This window comes from Ambystoma mexicanum, chromosome 10, assembly GCF_040938575.1.
Source record: "Ambystoma mexicanum isolate Mex_15411 chromosome 10, UKY_AmexF1_1, whole genome shotgun sequence".
Classification (NCBI taxonomy): Eukaryota; Metazoa; Chordata; class Amphibia; order Caudata; family Ambystomatidae; genus Ambystoma; species Ambystoma mexicanum.
In genome coordinates, this window is record NC_090932.1 from 1,144,206,914 (window position 1) to 1,144,223,647 (window position 16,734).

The following is a 16,734-nucleotide window of genomic DNA, read 5'->3' on the forward strand; positions in this document are numbered from 1 at the left end:
GGTCACTACCACTGTGCAGAGAAGCAATGCAGCTCTAGTTCTGGGCAATTCGGGAAGGAAGCTCTCTATTAGCCGTTCATCTAGCCCTAGAGGAGAACACAGCGGCGGACGATCTGAGCAGGCAGAGCACAGTCTCCCACTCATGGGAACTAGCTCAGGCATTCCTTCAAGAGATCTTCACCCTTTGGGGAACCCCTCAAGTCGATGTGTTCGCGACCAGTGTCAATCGGAAGTGCGAACTGTTCTGCTCCAGGGTATTTCCCCAACAGGAGCTCTGGGAGACTTGTTCGTAGTGGACTGGGAGTTTCCACTCCTGTATGCATTTCCTCCAGTCCCTGTCATTCCTCAAATGATCAGGAGGTTGAGAAAGTTGGGGAAATCCATGATCCTAGTTGCCCCAAATTGGGCCAGGAGGACATAGTACCCGGACCTTCTGGACATGTCCATCTGCCCTCCAATATGTCTTCCACAAAGAACAAAGAGACGACCTTCTCTCGCGAGAGGAGGGTCGGGTTCTCCATCCAGAGATCAAGATACTCAGCCTTCACGCATGGTTTCTGAGAGGCTGAGGTACAAGGATTGGGACCTCCTGGATGATGTAATGGAGATTTTGCTTTCGGCCAGCAGGCCAGCAACAAAATCCTTATACCGCTGCCGTTGGAACAAGTTCTTCAGCTGGTGCAGGGAAAATGATGTGGACCCTTTTCAATACGATACACCCACAGTGTTATGTTTTCTACTATATTTGGCAAATCTGGGCTCCAGATTGGAACAATCAAGGGTTATCTAGCAGAACTTACCATATTCAAGCGCACCTCGGAATAGGCATCCTACTTCAAAATACCCTTAATAATTCATTTTCTAAAAGGACTCACGAGTGTGTTTCCGTCTACACCATTCCAAATACCAACTTGGGACCTTAACTTGGTTTTAAAGTTTTTGATGTGTGCTCCCTTTGAGTCATTCCATTCCTGCCCTTTAAGGCGGGTAATTTACAAAACCATTTTGTTAGTAGCGATAACATCAGTCCACAGTGTGAGTGGGTTACAGGCATTATCCTGTAAACCTCTGTTTACCACTTTTTACAAGGATAAGGTTGTCCTTAAAGGGGAAGGTTGCTCAAAAATGTTATTGTCCCGATCGTTCGGGCATATATTTTTAAGCACACTTTAATCAATCTTAAAAAAATGTCCTACGCATCTTACCTTAGTTTTCCTCACTTTTACACATGTGAAAACAACAGGTTGGGTGCAGCCATCTTGTGCCTATCTCATACGTTGATGCTTCACCCTAAATTCAAGTGCCCTCGCGGCAAGAATACAGATCGCCCGCCCCTCAAACTGACATCACTAGTCTAAACGATATGCTCCACCTATTTTCAGGACGTTCGTGGCTAGCATAGCCAAACGTGCCCCGTCATCACCCACATCATAACGTTACTTAACGTAGAACCAGAAAGATAAACACACACATTCTCGCGCAGTGCATAACATTTCTTTCTTGTCCCAGACAGGAGAGCAAAACATTTATTTTTAAGAAAACATCAATAGTCTTCAATGTAACAAATGCTTTTATTTTGCAAAGAACGCTCACAAGAGAATATTAAGTGCACAAAATGGACAATATGTTTTTGAAATACAAGTTATAGCTAGCGGATATCGCATGCTTGGAATGTTCTTTATAACTTCCTCATGATATGCCGATTACAATCAGCGATCGATCAGTCCCTGTACTCCAATTCTTGTGTGTCCTTATGTTACACCAGCAAAACTTTCTAATGACACACATGGTGTTCTTTGCACTTTCAAGCGCAAAGCTTTCGCTTCAGCATGTTTTTACATCATAAACGCTGACAGGTTGCTCCTTATTGCTAGTACCGCCAAAGGGCAGATTGGTCCCTGTCAGTCGTCCCACATAACGGTTATAAAATAAGCACTGTTTATTATTATCCGCCAGTGTTGATTGAAGAATCCATGCAACGGTAGCAGAAAACTATGGCATGTTCAGAACGGTACAATATAGCTGTGTAGATAACAGAATAAAAGAATATATTTTAGTAGCCTTTCTGTAATCGAATATAACAAGTTACCATATAATTCAGAACCAGATGAAACCTAATCATAAACACAAACCACACAGAATGAACACAGACATGACAACATGGGGGAGTAGTTGAGACCACAACGTGCATGAAAGGATAGCACTGTGAAGTAGGAAATAGCTCCCAATGGGATGGAGAACCAGATGTACCCGCTTCACATAGCGGCCCCTGCCACAAAATAAGGACAGAGATAGTAACGTTTTATGATGAACCACAGACAGATTGCATTATAATGGAAGTGGTAAGATTAGTGTTTGAAAAGAGAACCAAATGCCCACGGAAACGGTTCATCCACCACCCCTCAACCCAACCCCCACTTTATGGTGCACAAGGATGCAATGGTAACAGCACACCAGGATATCCCACGGTACAATGCAGTGTAGATATCATTAGCCTGCATACAGGTTGTGGTTGCGGGTCTTCGAGGTATACTCATCACAATATGGTCTATCTAACAACGTATAACTCTGCACAGAATATATTAGTGTGCAATGCCAGTAAGCAATACGTCCAAAATAATTATACCTCTATTCACATTCACTCCGCTTTAAACTATACACAAATAAAAATGGGCCTCATTACGAGTCCGGCGGTAACCGTGGCGGTAAAACCGCCTGGTTACCGCCAGACTCGTATTACCATTCCGCCTCCGTGACTCCCGGAATTACCAATGCATTACAGCCCTGGTGTCCCGGGAATTCCGGAGGCGGAATTCGGTAAATCCCCTTTCCCATTGAGTGGAAATGGGGGAGTGGAAACACCGGCACCATCTCGTGATGGTGCTGGTGTTTCCACGTCCGCCTGCAGGCGGGAGGTGTTCAACCCGCCAGGTCAGACCTGGCGGGAAGATCACCTTCCGCCTGCAGGACTTGGGTTCGGCCGGTCCAGAATTAACAGTGGTGGCGGGTTTACCGCCACTGTTAATTCCGGACCGCCCGACCTGTAATGAGGCCCAATAAGTACTAGACAGATAAACCGCGAGTTACACACTCTCTTTTTTATAGTGAGCGGTATAAATATCATTCAACAAAACATAACGTACTGTCAATTCTTTTGGTCAAATTGCACATGTGCACGTCGCTGAATTAGTCTTTGCGCATACAGCACACATGCCATTTTTAATCGCACAAATATTATCTATAGTTGAGCTTACATAATTTCCAAAAGTTCCATTCTCTCGTTGTCACGCTGAGTAACCACTCCGAACAACAGATCGCAGAAATGGAAACTACATTTTTGTATGTCCGCTTTCAATACAATGTTATCATTTTTTGTGGGTATTCGACACATTGGGGGTCATTACAAGGTTGGCGTTAAGGGGTTAACGTCACCGATAAAGGTGCTGTGCCGTTAACCCCTTACCGCCGCATTACGAGGTCGTTTAGCGGGTCCCGCTAAGGGCGGCTGGTTTTACCAGGCGCCCTTAGTGGGAGCCGCTAAAGGACCAGCATGCTAACAATGGGCCCATTATTAACAGGCCCATTGCTAGCATGGTCCCCATTCCCATTGAGCCCTATGGGGACTCGAATGGGAATGGGGATTGGTTCCCTGAATGGGGAAATACCCGGTCCTCCAAGGTTGGAATGGCCCGGTAATTCCCCATTCAGGGAACCCGGACCCGGTTTGCGGTAAGGGGGTAGCCATGGCGCTAATAGCGCTATGGCTAACTCCAACCTTGCAATGACCCCCATTGTGTCCTTCGAACAGTTGTTAACTTTCGCTCAAGGCCAAATAACAATATCAGCCTGTTTTCAGTGATTGAAACCAGAGATGGGTAGGTTTCAATTTTGTGAAATAATGCCACAAAACAAAAAACTGGACAAGACGCTGCTTCAGGCATGTGGTTCAGAAAACCAAGGACAGTTACAAACAGATAATCAAAATTTGTTTTGCAACAGGAATGTAAGAACAATCCAGAAAATGATGTGTTGCCGTAACCTCCGGGGACATATCAGCTCTGTAAGAAAATTAAATCGAAACCCCACCTCGCTCTCGTCCAGCACTATTTTGTGGCAAAAAGCATACCCCTACTCCTAGTGTGCTATATAGCAAACGCCCATCATTACTGTGTCCCTGTTCCTCTCTTGAATATTTTGTTTGCTACTTACACTCGTGGAATATATTGCACAGGTCTTACTATAATTCATGCATGTCCATTCATGCTGCCTTGCGCACCTGAAGCAGCCCTCTCTACCATCATGCGAGACAGGGTGACATTGCATGCTCATATTAAATAGGTCTCCATTGTGTTCATTATCATGTCAAGTTGCCACACGACGCACGAGGTGAACATTTGTACCGCGCATTCTACAATAACATTCTATTTCAAAGCGCCACAAGCCGAAACGGAAACGCAGGTTGGTGAAAAATATTTCCAAAACGGTAAGTTACATTCATGTTCCAACTAGGCCTTGGGCCAATCGGCCGTGCTAGTGCATAGGGGATGAAAGGTGCTGGAGGAGGGTGTTAAGATGGATTTCTAAACTCTGACCTGGTTGCCAGAAGTTTAGGAGGTCACCCTCGGTTAAGTGAAACTGGGAAACTTATTGGACAAGCCAGACCAATCTAGGTAGCTTGACAGGCGGTCAAGACTAAGGGCCAATCGGATCACAAGTCCAAATACCGCCGGCGCCATTACAACCGGCGCAAGTACAGCCGGCTGTACAAGCGTCGGCTGTAAAAGCACCAGTAACCATTTGCGCTAAAACATTAGTAATCACGAGTCCGGCGTAGGTGTAATTAGCGCCAGAAAAGCAGCGGATAATCCGCCGAAAATACCCCCAAAAAACTGGAGGTAAAAGAACACAGGCCACAACAATAAGGGCCCAGGTGAAACCAAGGCAATTCAGAGGCCTAAAAAGGACCCACCCATGCACAACACACCCTCCCCAACACCATTACACCAGTAGGAGCAGGGAGGAGACAGCAATAAGGGCCCAGGTGAAACCAATGCAATTCAGAGGCCTACAAAGGACCCACACATGCACAACACACCCTCCCCAACACCATTATACCAGTAGGAGCAGGGAGGAGACAGCAATAAGAGCCCAGGTGAAACCAATGCAATTCAGAGGCCTACAAAGGACCCACCCATGCACAACACACCCTCCCCAACACCATGCTGCCATTTGGAGCCGGGAGCCTTGATGGGGACTTCTACCTGCTGCGCCTGAAGCTACAGAGGCCAGCCAACCAGGCCAGGGCCCTGGGAGCGCAGGCGGTAGTGGGGATGAGGTGGAGGAGGAGGAGGAGAGCAGCACCAGCAAGGCGGCCAGCCATCCCCAGGGTCAGGCCAACACCCTGGGCCCTGACTGATGGCCAGTTGGTGACTGACTATCGGCTGGACAGGGCAACCATCACCCAGTTGCTGGACACAATCCAGGCTGACATCGGCCGCCGCATAGCCATCAGCACAGCAGTACCTCCGCTAGTGAAGCTCCTGTCTGTGCTTCAATTCCTTGGGACTGGCAGCTACCAACATACCGTTGCCATGATGCATGGAATGGCCCAGTCCACATTCACTGCCATGCTGGGACAGGTGCTGGATGCACTGTTGAATCATGTGAATGAGCACATCACATTGCCAGCGACACAGGCACAGGTGAACCAGTTGAAGGGTCAATTCCATGCCATTGCCCAAGTTCCGAATGTAATAGAAGCCCTGGACTGCACACATGTAGCACTCGTACCACCCCAGGCACATGAGGCAGTCTACAGAAACCGTAAACAGTACCATTCCCTTAATGTGCAGATGACATGTGGGCCTGATCTCACCTTCATCCACTGCTGTGCCCGCTACCCAGGATCCACCCACGATTCCATGGTCCTGCGCAACAGTACCCAGCCAGCGTACATGGAAAGGCACCGAGGGCAAAACACATGGCTGCTGGGTGAGTAGAAATGTATACCATAATGCATGTCAATCCACAACTGATGGGGCTGGTCACACACAATGAAATCCATGAATCTCAATAGGCAGCACCATTACTGCAGCATTCCCATGCAAGCACCTTGCACAAGAAACCTTGGACATGTCCAACACAGCAGAACACACCCATTCAGGATGTAAAAGACATGTGGCAGCACAGTGACACATGGAAGGCCTACCACCATAAAGCCTCCTGTGTGAGTAGCACAATGGCTCCCAACACAGTACAGACAGAACCAACCCTGCCCACCCGACAGCCATGCAAATGTAACACATAAGTTGCCACATCCACAAATGCACCACACATAAGCAGACTGAGTAATGGCAATGTACATCCCACAAACACTGTCCCCAGAATGGCCAAGGAAATGCATGGAGAACAGTACAGAATAGTGACAACCAGCAAATGCAACTGCAGCCAAAGGGAATGGCAATGACACATGAGGCAGCCACTTCTCCCATGCAGAAGTAGATGGAAGGGCCCCCTTACCCAGTGACAAGTGAATGAGTACAGTTACATTCTGAAACAGAGGCGTACCAAGTTGAGAGTACCTCATTGATTCAGTTCTGCTCGTAGCACAGCACACTCCACAATGTTGTTGACCTAATGACAAGTATGGCAAAATGACACTGATGACTGAGCTCTGTACACCCACTGAATTTACCTTGTCCCCATACCGGCTTTCTCTCCCCTGCAGGTGATTTTGGATATCCCCAGCACACGTGGCTCATGACCCCTGTGCGTCATCCACACACGGCAGCGGAGCGGGCATACAACCTTGCCCATGCTCGTACATGGATCTGCGTGGACAGGGCATTTGGACTGCTGAAGGCACGCTTCCGGTGCCTCGACCGCACGGGAGGGGCATTGATGTATGCACCAGAAAAAGTTAGCAAAATTGTACTGACATGTGCCATGCTGCACAACATCTGCTGTCGCAGAAATGTGCCACTGCCCCCTGATGCTCATGTGCAGCCACCTGAGGATGGGAGTGAGAGTGATGATGTGCCTGAAGGTGTTGCAGTGCACAAAGGGTTGGGCTGAGGGAGGGGAGGTTGGCGAGACAGGGATTGATTGATATATTTTTCTAACACGGGTGATGGGTAAATTGAACAGATGTCATTTCAACATTAAATAGCACTTTTTCACAATCACTACTGTCCATGCTTTGTGATTTCTGAAACGTGATTTATTCTCAGTGCAACAATCCCCCTTCCCCCCCAGTGAACTCCCAGCACACAATCCCCCCTGCCCCCAGTGAACACCCAGCACACAAACCCCCTGCCCCCAGAGAACTCCCCACAACAGTGCAGGTAGGTGCATGTGTCTTATCAGGGCACCAACAACGATCCCATGTACGACTAGGATGGTTGTGGGTGCTTTCCTTGTCCGGGTCCCTCTGGTGTGTGTGACCTCAGGTGGCGCATAAACCGGTGCCTAGGAGATGGCTCAAGGGATCCCTCCGTGGGTGTGGTTGAGGTTGAAGGGACTGACCCGGTTGCCTACATGTGCTGTCGGATGAGGTTGTTTCCCTCCCTTGTTTGCTCAGCAAGTTCTGACACTGCCTCGCACAACTCCCTCACCCTTTGTCCAAACCCTGTCAGGGCAGCGGTACATTGCTCTACAACTCTGCATGTGCGCACACTGTCACGCGCTATGTACTTGCATCCATGGCGTATGGATGCACCGATAGCCTTGATGTGCCGGCTGTGCGCCTTGGCCATTGATTCTACTTTGGCCTGTTTGGCCTCAATCACGTCCAGTCGGCCCATCACTGCTGCCCCTGTGATGAAGGGCACCCCTGGTGTGGCAGGTGCCGGCCTGCCACTTGTGCGCTGTTGGTGGGGGCTGCATGGGGACATGGCGCCGGCTTGGATTGGGCTGCCAGGCTCTTAGTGCCAGTCTTCAGGGCTGCCATATGATGGCATTTCCTCGTCTGGCTGTGGTGTGCGGACACGACGCACATGCACATGTGGGCTTTGTGCTTGCTGTGTGCCTGGCCTTGGAGTTCCCTGTGGTGTGGCCATCCCTTCTGCGTCACTGCTTCCGGGTGAATGCAGTCCTCCTGCATGATGCGCACATGGAGGTGTCACTCCCACGTCGGGCTCCGATCCACAGGTCAGTCCCTCTGCATCGGGGCTGTGCCTGGTGGCTTTGGACGAGCTGGCCGTGGACTCCCTGAGGGCATGTGGGTGCTGCTGCGGTCTGGTAGGGCTGCGTTGTGGAGAAGTGGGGGATGGCCTGCGTTGGCTCCTTTCCGTGCGGCCTCTTTGTGGGGTGGTGGTGCTGGTGGAGGCTCGCTGCTGTGGGTGCTGTGATGGTGTAGCCTCCTCCCCATCGTCTTCACCCCGTTGGGTTTGACGTGTGCCTGTGGGGTACATAGGGTGTGGTTTGAGTTCAATGCTACCTACATTAGTGTAATGCAGTTCATGCTAACAAGTGGGATTGAAGACAGTATCAATCATGCATTTAACTTGCATTTTGTTCAGTCGCCATGTGGTGCTTGGTGTGAGTGAGTATGGAGGTACACTGTATGGGAATGTTTGAGTGACAAGATTGCATGCGTTGTTGGGGTGTACTACGCTCAGGGTCTTGGGGGTGTTTTCCTGCACACTCAAACTCTATGTAGCTGTCCCATGGCTATGGATGTCTATCCCCTGCCCCTAACATTGATGCACTGCATGTGCAGGGTCGTCTAGGCAGCACTACGGTTCAATGGATGTAGGGCTCACTTATGGGTGTCTGCAGTTCCTCACACACATTTCTTCACATTCATTCACTCAGGGTCTGCATGTGTGGAATTTTCAGTTGCATGCATTCAGGGTGGGACTCACCTGCAGTTGGATCGATGCCAGTGCCTGCCTACGCTCCACCAATTCCCTCGATGGTGCCAATATCAATCAGGGCACTCATCTTCTCCTCCCAAGGTGTGAGTTCGGGTGGGGGTGGTTGTGGCCCTCCTCCAGTCCCTCTGCTTGCACTCCTGTGCTGTGAGAGGATGCCGTGGACTCGCACACGCAGGTCATTGAGGCGCTTGCGGCAATCCTCCCCATCGCGGGGCATGCGCCAAATCTGTGCTCTGCGCTGGCCACTGGTTTTGCGCTGCTGCTGCTCCTCATGATGTGTTTCGGCCTCCTCCACCAGTACAGCCAGCTCCTGGTCGCTGAATTTGCGCTTTCTCACCCTTTCCACGGCAGTCTTGCCCCTGGTGCGCTCCTGTGACATGTTTTGGTGTTAGGTGGGGTGGATGGCTTCCAGGGGCTGTGATATCCGACGGATTGAGATTTCCAAGATGGCCGCCGTTTTGTTTCCCTTTCCGGCGGTGACGCGTTTCCTGCACGCTAATAGTGCGCACTCATGGCACGCGCTATTAGCGCGATATGGCAGTAGCACATGGTGCGCCGGATTTAAGGGTTCTACCCATTGCGCGCTATTTGCGCCAACGCCATGTCCCGGTGCGCCGCGTGCACGTAAACTCGTGATTTGGCAGATTATCCACTGGGGGGCTTGGCATAAGCGCTATTTACGTCCGACGGGAAAACCGCCGCATTACCGCTGAACTCATGATGAGGCCCTAAGTCTCAGCAGGGGTGAGAGTGATCGGAATTCCAAATTGAGCACACACAGCAACAAACAACAAATTACCCTTAGACAAGTGTGTATGAAATATATCTATACATTTATTGTCGACCGGACCAGTAGACACAAGTAAACTTTAGTTATGTGAAAACAGTTACCACACATAATACTCTACTATAGAGCACATATATAATACGTTTCCTAATGCGATACATGAGGAAAACAGAGCCACAACCTGCAAAGAGATGGGTTGGTTAACACACTAGGAGCATTAGACAATTCTTCAGAGTTGTTCCCTAACTTTCTAGTCCAGCCCAAAGAAGTGGGGAGCCTTGTGCTCAACAGTACAGTTGTGCGTAAAAGCGTACGGTCGCGCAGGTGAAGCAAAAAGTGGGTCTTCTTGTGAAGGCTGTAGCAAGTCAGGAAGGGGCTTGAGGCGACGAAGAATTGGTACCCACTATTCGGGTAGGATATGCCATTGGCGGCAGAACAGTTTTCAAAAGGTGAGAATAGCTAGGGAGCGCAGGCTAACAAGCCAAGATCGAATACCTTAATGGGATATTCATGTGTAAAAGGGATCCGTTGTGCCAGGGGAAAACCGGCCAGTGATGCCAAGTACTCCCTGACCTCGGCACAGTCCTGACCAGTTTAGTCTGGTTCGCTAGTAGGTTTGTGTAGTATTGACTCGGAAGATGGGCCAGAGAACCTGTGGGAATCATGAGGAACAGACCAGCGGTAACTGCAGCAATTGATTTTGAAGACAGCTACAAATCATTTAAATCTGGAAGTCAACCTTTCAACAAATTCCAATTTTGGAGGACAAGCCACGTTTGCAATGTTCTGTGGCATTCTATGTGTCCTGGGAACAAAATCAGGAGCCATTCCATGAGTATGCATGACCACCACAGTCAATGTCAGATCTTTCAAAAATTCAAAATCCATTTCCTGGTAGATTGACTTGGCCACCCATTGTTTGATTTGTTTTATAAAGTTAATAAAATATGTAACAATTGAAGCGCTTGTCGTGGATTACATCTGTTTGGGCAGCACATGTCACTTCTGCTGCTTTTCATTGTTTTTCGCCATTTTCCCAGGTACTTCATCCTCTGCATCATTGACTATGGCCTTCCAACATGGCCACCATTGTTTTCCTCACTTAACTCTGTGTGCCTGGACTGGCCCTGCTCCCCCTCCCATTGGTTGCACTTGGCTTGTTGAGCCAAACACAGCAACCGGGAGGCGGGAGCTGGCCCATCCATACAAGGCCCACATCGAAGGCCCCTGTCTGCTCCCTGTCCGATACAGGTACGCTTCCCCCCTCTGGGCCCCTTGATGTCTGTTGTGCCCCTCAGCCCCCTCTGGTCCCCCTTGATATCCGTTGTGCCCCCCACATCCCTTCTGGTCCCCCTTGATGTCCATTGTGCCCCTCACTCCCCTCTGTTCCCCTTGATGTCTGTTGCCCCCCAACCCCCTCTGGTCCCCCTTGATGTCTGTTGTGCCCCCCACCCACCCCTGGTCCCCTTGATATCTGTTGCCCCCTAACCCCCTCTGGTCCCCTTGATGTCCGTTGTGCCCCCTCCCCCTCTGGTCTTGATGTCTGTTGTGTCCCACACCCTACCCTCTGGTCCCCTTAATGTCTGTTGTGCCCCCTCACCCCCTCTGGTCTTAATGTCTGATGTGCCCCAACCCCCCACCCACTGTCCCCCATTTCACTACCTTTCACACAACCTAATCACCGCAGGAGCTGTCTTGATTCACTATGGTTTCAACATCACCGGCCTGTTGCCAATGCTTGGATTTGACTTATGGACACATTGGGGGTCATTACGAGGTAGGAGGACCAGGTCTGGGTTCCTTGAATGAGGAATTACCAGGCCATTCCGACCTTGGAGGGCCTGGTAATTCCTAATTCAAGGAACCCATCCCCATTCCCATACGAGCCCCTATAGGGCTAAATGGGAATGGGGAAGGTTCTAAAAACGGGCGCGTTAATAACGGGCCCATTGTTAGCACCCTGGTTTGCTCGCAGGACCCGCCAAAGGCGCCTGGTAAAACCAGGCATCATTAGCAGGTTCACGCAAGCAGACTCATAATGAGGCGGTAAGGGGTTGACGGCTCTGGCACCTTTACCGGCGCTGTTAACCCCTTACTGCCTCAATCGTAATGACCCCCAATGACTCTTGGTGCCTCACCCTCTAAACTCTCAGGCTGGACCTGCCCTGCATTTCATACTCATGGTGGCCCTTAGTCATGCTGTGCCCATCTTCATCTTGAATCCTTGCTTACATTTTCTGTTCCTGCAACATTATGTGTTATTACTGACCTCTGCAACTGTATTCGCTCTCCCCTCTGCTACTCCACTCTTTTCCTCTGTTTTATTCTCTGTCCCCTCCTCCTCTCCTTTCTCCTTTCCCCCTTCTCCCGTAATCCCTTTACTTTTTTCTATGCAATCACTCTTTTTCTAAGCAATCATTGTCCGTGGCCCTAGTAAGATAGCAACAATGTTTGTCTCCTCCTCCTTCCCTTACTTGTTCCCCCCTCCAGCACTATTTGAAATATCGTCAGGCCTAGTACGATAGTTAATTTCACATTCATGTTGTTCAGGGTCTGTAAGAATGTCATTGTATTTCCCCTGTTCCCTCCCTTGCCTTGAAGCTCTTTGAAACGCATTGTGTATAGGTGCTATATAAACTATAATATCATATCATGAGGTAACAAAGCATCTCAAAAGTCCCTGCTGTTTTCACTTGTTCCCTGCCGACGTTCTCGTTGTGCGCAAGTACAGTCTTGTTCAGGCCTCCATACCATCTATGCCGAATGCAACCTTTTAGGCCTGTACTTTAGGCACATATTATTGAACACTTCCAAATCTCCAGTATGACAGAATTATTCGGTGAATCCCTTCAGGTCTCTTGAAAGTGTTTTATCGTACTTGATCTTCTGAAATGCTTTGTGTGGAGGGCAACAATGCACCAACCACTTCTTCTTGCTTTCCTGCTCCTTCGTTAAAGGTCCATGTGCACATTTGTGGAAATGTTGGTTTTCTCTCCATGAGTGTATGTTGGTACAATGGGGCATCAATGAATGCCATTTTTCGAGTAGAATTTCTACAGATCTACATGTTTTGGAGCTCCACCAAAGATGGTTGCTGATAGACTGAGACCACTTTTAAAGATTTTCTGAACCCTTTTGTTTTTACCAGCCGCTGTAATTGTTTTATTGACTGATTTATCAATGTTCCATACATCAAAGTGATGCTGAATGTGTGGAAACTGATTGTGCATGGCCTTGGCTATTGAAACATGCCCGTCAGTAGCTATAAGGTCTATTTGCAATCCCCTGGATTCCATATGTTCGATGGATTTAATGAAACCATGTTTCTCCATGGCCCCACATTCAGACACCTGCATAATGACCAGACTCACCATTTTTTTACTTTCCATGTCTTGAAAGTGGTAAGTACAGTACTTAGCGGAATATCGTGGACTGCCACACTGTCCGTCGCCAGCTAGTCTTGCCAGAGAATGCACTGTCCATTGACATCTGTTCAAGTTTCCAGGCATGACTAATAGCAGGGAATTAGAATTCCCTCTGATATGTGTAGTACTGGGTTCTAGCACGGAACTCAAGTCCCACAAATTGACTGAAACTGGAAATCTTACTGAAAGTCGATCCGCTGAACAGTAAAGCTGCTGATCAAAGTAAATTTCCAGCAGACACTTGCATAGGCCTGCTCATACTGCATATAGGGCAATAGGGCCAGTGTTGAGCCACAAACGCAAAATGGTTGTGTGGGCCATTTTTTTTTATCAAAGTGGCCAACATTTTTGGGCAATGTGGGCCAGTTTGATGAGTTACTTCAGCATGTGGCTAGCAGTAGTTAACACTGTTGGTGAATATATATTTTTTTAAATGCACAATTTGCATCACCTTTTCATCAAAATACTCCCCCTTTGGGTAATATTCAAACAGTGTCCGAAAAGGAACTAATAACGACTTCGAACTGTGGACCACGTTTTCATTGATGCCCGAGACAATCCTATGGCCCAGTACGACCCTGTTCATAGGTGCCAACTTCCATTGATATTAGGGAGGAGGATGGATGGGGTCGAGGTGAGCGCAAAAAGGCCTGGAACACTGCTCAAAGGACAAAAACATATGTTGATTGCAGGGACGAGGTCTTGAAGAGGGTAGTCTGTATCTAGCATTACAGGATATATGTTTGGTCAAAGTGCATATCTGTAGCCACTGATGATCCTCTATTTGTTGCCCCAGGTCTTGTTCCCACTTAGCTTTGGCTTTGTGCACTGCCATCGGGCGAATTTGAGCTATAGTCTTATACAATGTGGACGCAGTGATTTTCCCTGCCCTTTCGGTGAACATGTATCCCAGTCTCAGGTTTGCCTCTGGTTCTTCTGGTACCATTGGCCACATGTTCCTAATTGATGCTCTAATGCGCATGTACTGCAGTTTGTATTTGGCTTTGTCTCCCACCGTGCCTTTAAGGATTTCCCAGGTCACAAAACGTTTGTTTGGGAAATTTCACCCAACTGAGTCAAAGGCTTTCTCTGAGTCCAGTGACATGACCACATGTGGCCCGTCCAATGACCCAGAGAGTTCCATGGCATTATGAATCCTCCTCAGATTTTTTTGGGTGGCCCTCCCCGACACAAAGCTGCAGTGGTCCGGGTGTATTCATCTTCCTAACAACGGCAGCAGCCTATTTGCTAGGACCTTAGCCAATATTTTGCCTTCCACGTTCAATAAAGAAATCATTTTATATGAGGGGCATTCATTCAGGGGCTCCCCTTTTTTATGCATAACCACAATATTGGCCATCCTCAGGCCCTCAGGAAGTTCACCTTCTCCCAGCATTCTTGCAACATTTCTAACATGGGGTCACTTACTTTATCCCAGATACACCTCCAAAATTCCACCGGGAACCCGTTGGATCCAGGTGACTTCCCTGGTTGCAGCCCATGAATAGCCCCTAGGATTTCCTCTTTCTTTTTGTCCATCTCCAGATCTAGGCTCTCCTGTTCCCCCAATCTTAGCAGGGCTGTGTTAGCCAGGTATCTCTCAATCTCTATGGGTGAGGGCCCTGGAGCCTCTGTATCGAAGGTTTGGTAATAATCTGCAATGGCTTGGACTATATTCTCCCCCTCTGTGTACTTTGTTTTAGCAATGAAGGAAAAGTTCCTGGTGGCGTAAACACACAGTGCAACCACACTATTGTGATCCCTGGTATGACAAAAGGCACAGCAGCAGTGATGGATTACTACTGGGTTTGTGGCCGACAAGCCTACTTGCAACTCCTATCATCTGGGAGGGGCAGGTGTTCACTAGCCACCCTGCACTCAGTGCTACTAGTAATCCTGGAAGGACATGTGAAGGGAGAAGAAATGCTGGTCGAGATGCCAACAGCCACTCTAGCACCTAAAAGAAACAGAAAGAAGCTTGCAGATCACACAAGAATTTGGTATGCTGCCAGAAAAAAGACGCTTTCAACGGTGGGGAAGAAAGAAAAGCTCAAACTGTCAAAAGACTGTTCCACACTGCTCAGAGGAATACCTGACAAGCATTGGATTATTAGCTCAGCAGAGACTTTCTTATTTCATCTGTTTTGGCTCCTGGGGTACAAGCAGCTGCTGCACTTTCTACCCCCTACATCTAGGTGTTCAAATGAAAAAAGAAGGTGGAATTCAGAACACAGATTGGCTACCGCTTGCCTTTGATTGGGTCCTGTCATGGCTGGGGGCAGCAGTAAGCTACCGCTTGCCTTTGATTGGGTCCTGTCATGGCTGGGGGCAGCAGTAAAAATACTGGTTCCTGTGATCATGTTCTTCTTGGTTCTCTTCTGCACGTGCCAGTGGGGTATCCAATGATGTGCTCCTATAGTCCCTAATAGTGCAAAGATGATGGTATAAATTGGGGGATCTAAAACACCTTGCCATACAATAAACAGAGAAAATCAAACTAATATTTCTGGAGTTGTAGATATGTCGGGTGGGGATGAGTTTGTTACTGTAGAAGGCGCTTTACAATTAGTCAAGACTTCTAAGTACTATAGCACTGGGAAAGCTTCTTTCATGCAAAAATAATCACACAGAGGCGTGGCTAGTCACTAAATAAAGATAGTTATTTGCATCTTATATTTCAATCCCAACTATTAGTTGAATTAATTTGTAAAACGTTTGTACATTGTAAAATAGCTTTGTTTAAAACACACGGTAGAGAGCAGGCTCTCTGCCAAAGAGGAATGTGCTTGCGCTAAGACTAGATCACAGAGCTCGTGTGCGGTGTTGCATCACTGAATCTAAGGCTGGAAGAAAGAACGGAGTGTATGATCAACTGGTCCTGTCAATCACAGGCCAATGGAGACTTTGAATCAGCACAACATAGTATTAGAAAAGTGTTTTTCTGTAGAAGTTATTGGACCACATCAAATATAATTTTATGGCGTTAATGTTGAGAGAATGGCGGGAAGATGTGTTTATGTATGAATGTTTATAACATAGTAAATTATGCTAAACAAGGGCGACAAAATATACGTGCATAATCAGCATACTGTTATGTAGATTGTCCCAAACGGAACATGACCATGCAACACTGGAGCCTCTGCAACATCCCTTGTATGGCAAGAGGGATAAGTTTGGAGGAGCTCTGCGGGTATCCAGTGACCAACTGAAGAGCATTTAAGCTTCAGGCCCAGGAGCAGTCTCCAGGACCTGGGAGGGAGCCAGCGACGACAACGACAGAATGCTGGCCTGAAATGGCAGAGCCCTCTGTCATTTCCCCAATACTCATGATATGTAAAGATTAAAGTCTTGTCATCACCTGCAGGACAAACTCATGACTTTTGATTCCCTAGAGAGGTGCATTTACTCTGGTTTATGATGATTATGGGTCCCCTGTATTTAAGAGGCGCCCCTGCAAAATGGGGTTTGCTTTCAGTGGTGACCCCCAACATGATACTTAGTTTCTTCCCCTGTGCTTTGTGAAGCCCCAAGCAGGTCATCCACGCCCAACTGTAGTGATCAGACTCCTAACTTAAAAAAAAACATGTATCTTGAGCGATTTTAGTAGAAGCCATTTTAAAAGAAATCCTTTCTGCTCATTGGAGCA

General features: G+C 48.2%; 2 long non-coding RNA genes across 2 annotated transcripts in view; one reads left to right on the forward strand and one right to left on the reverse strand.

Annotated features, from left to right (window-relative positions):
- The window catches only part of LOC138492100 (uncharacterized), a 188,554-nt gene that overhangs the window by 54,774 nt on the left and 117,046 nt on the right, over positions 1-16,734 (forward strand). The gene's annotated exons all lie outside the window — the stretch shown is intronic.
- The window catches only part of LOC138492099 (uncharacterized), a 102,617-nt gene continuing 87,440 nt past the window's right edge, over positions 1,558-16,734 (reverse strand). Inside the window, exon 2 of the long non-coding RNA XR_011276142.1 lies at positions 1,558-2,022. This is a non-coding gene — a long non-coding RNA (uncharacterized lncRNA). The remainder of the gene's footprint in view (positions 2,023-16,734) is intronic.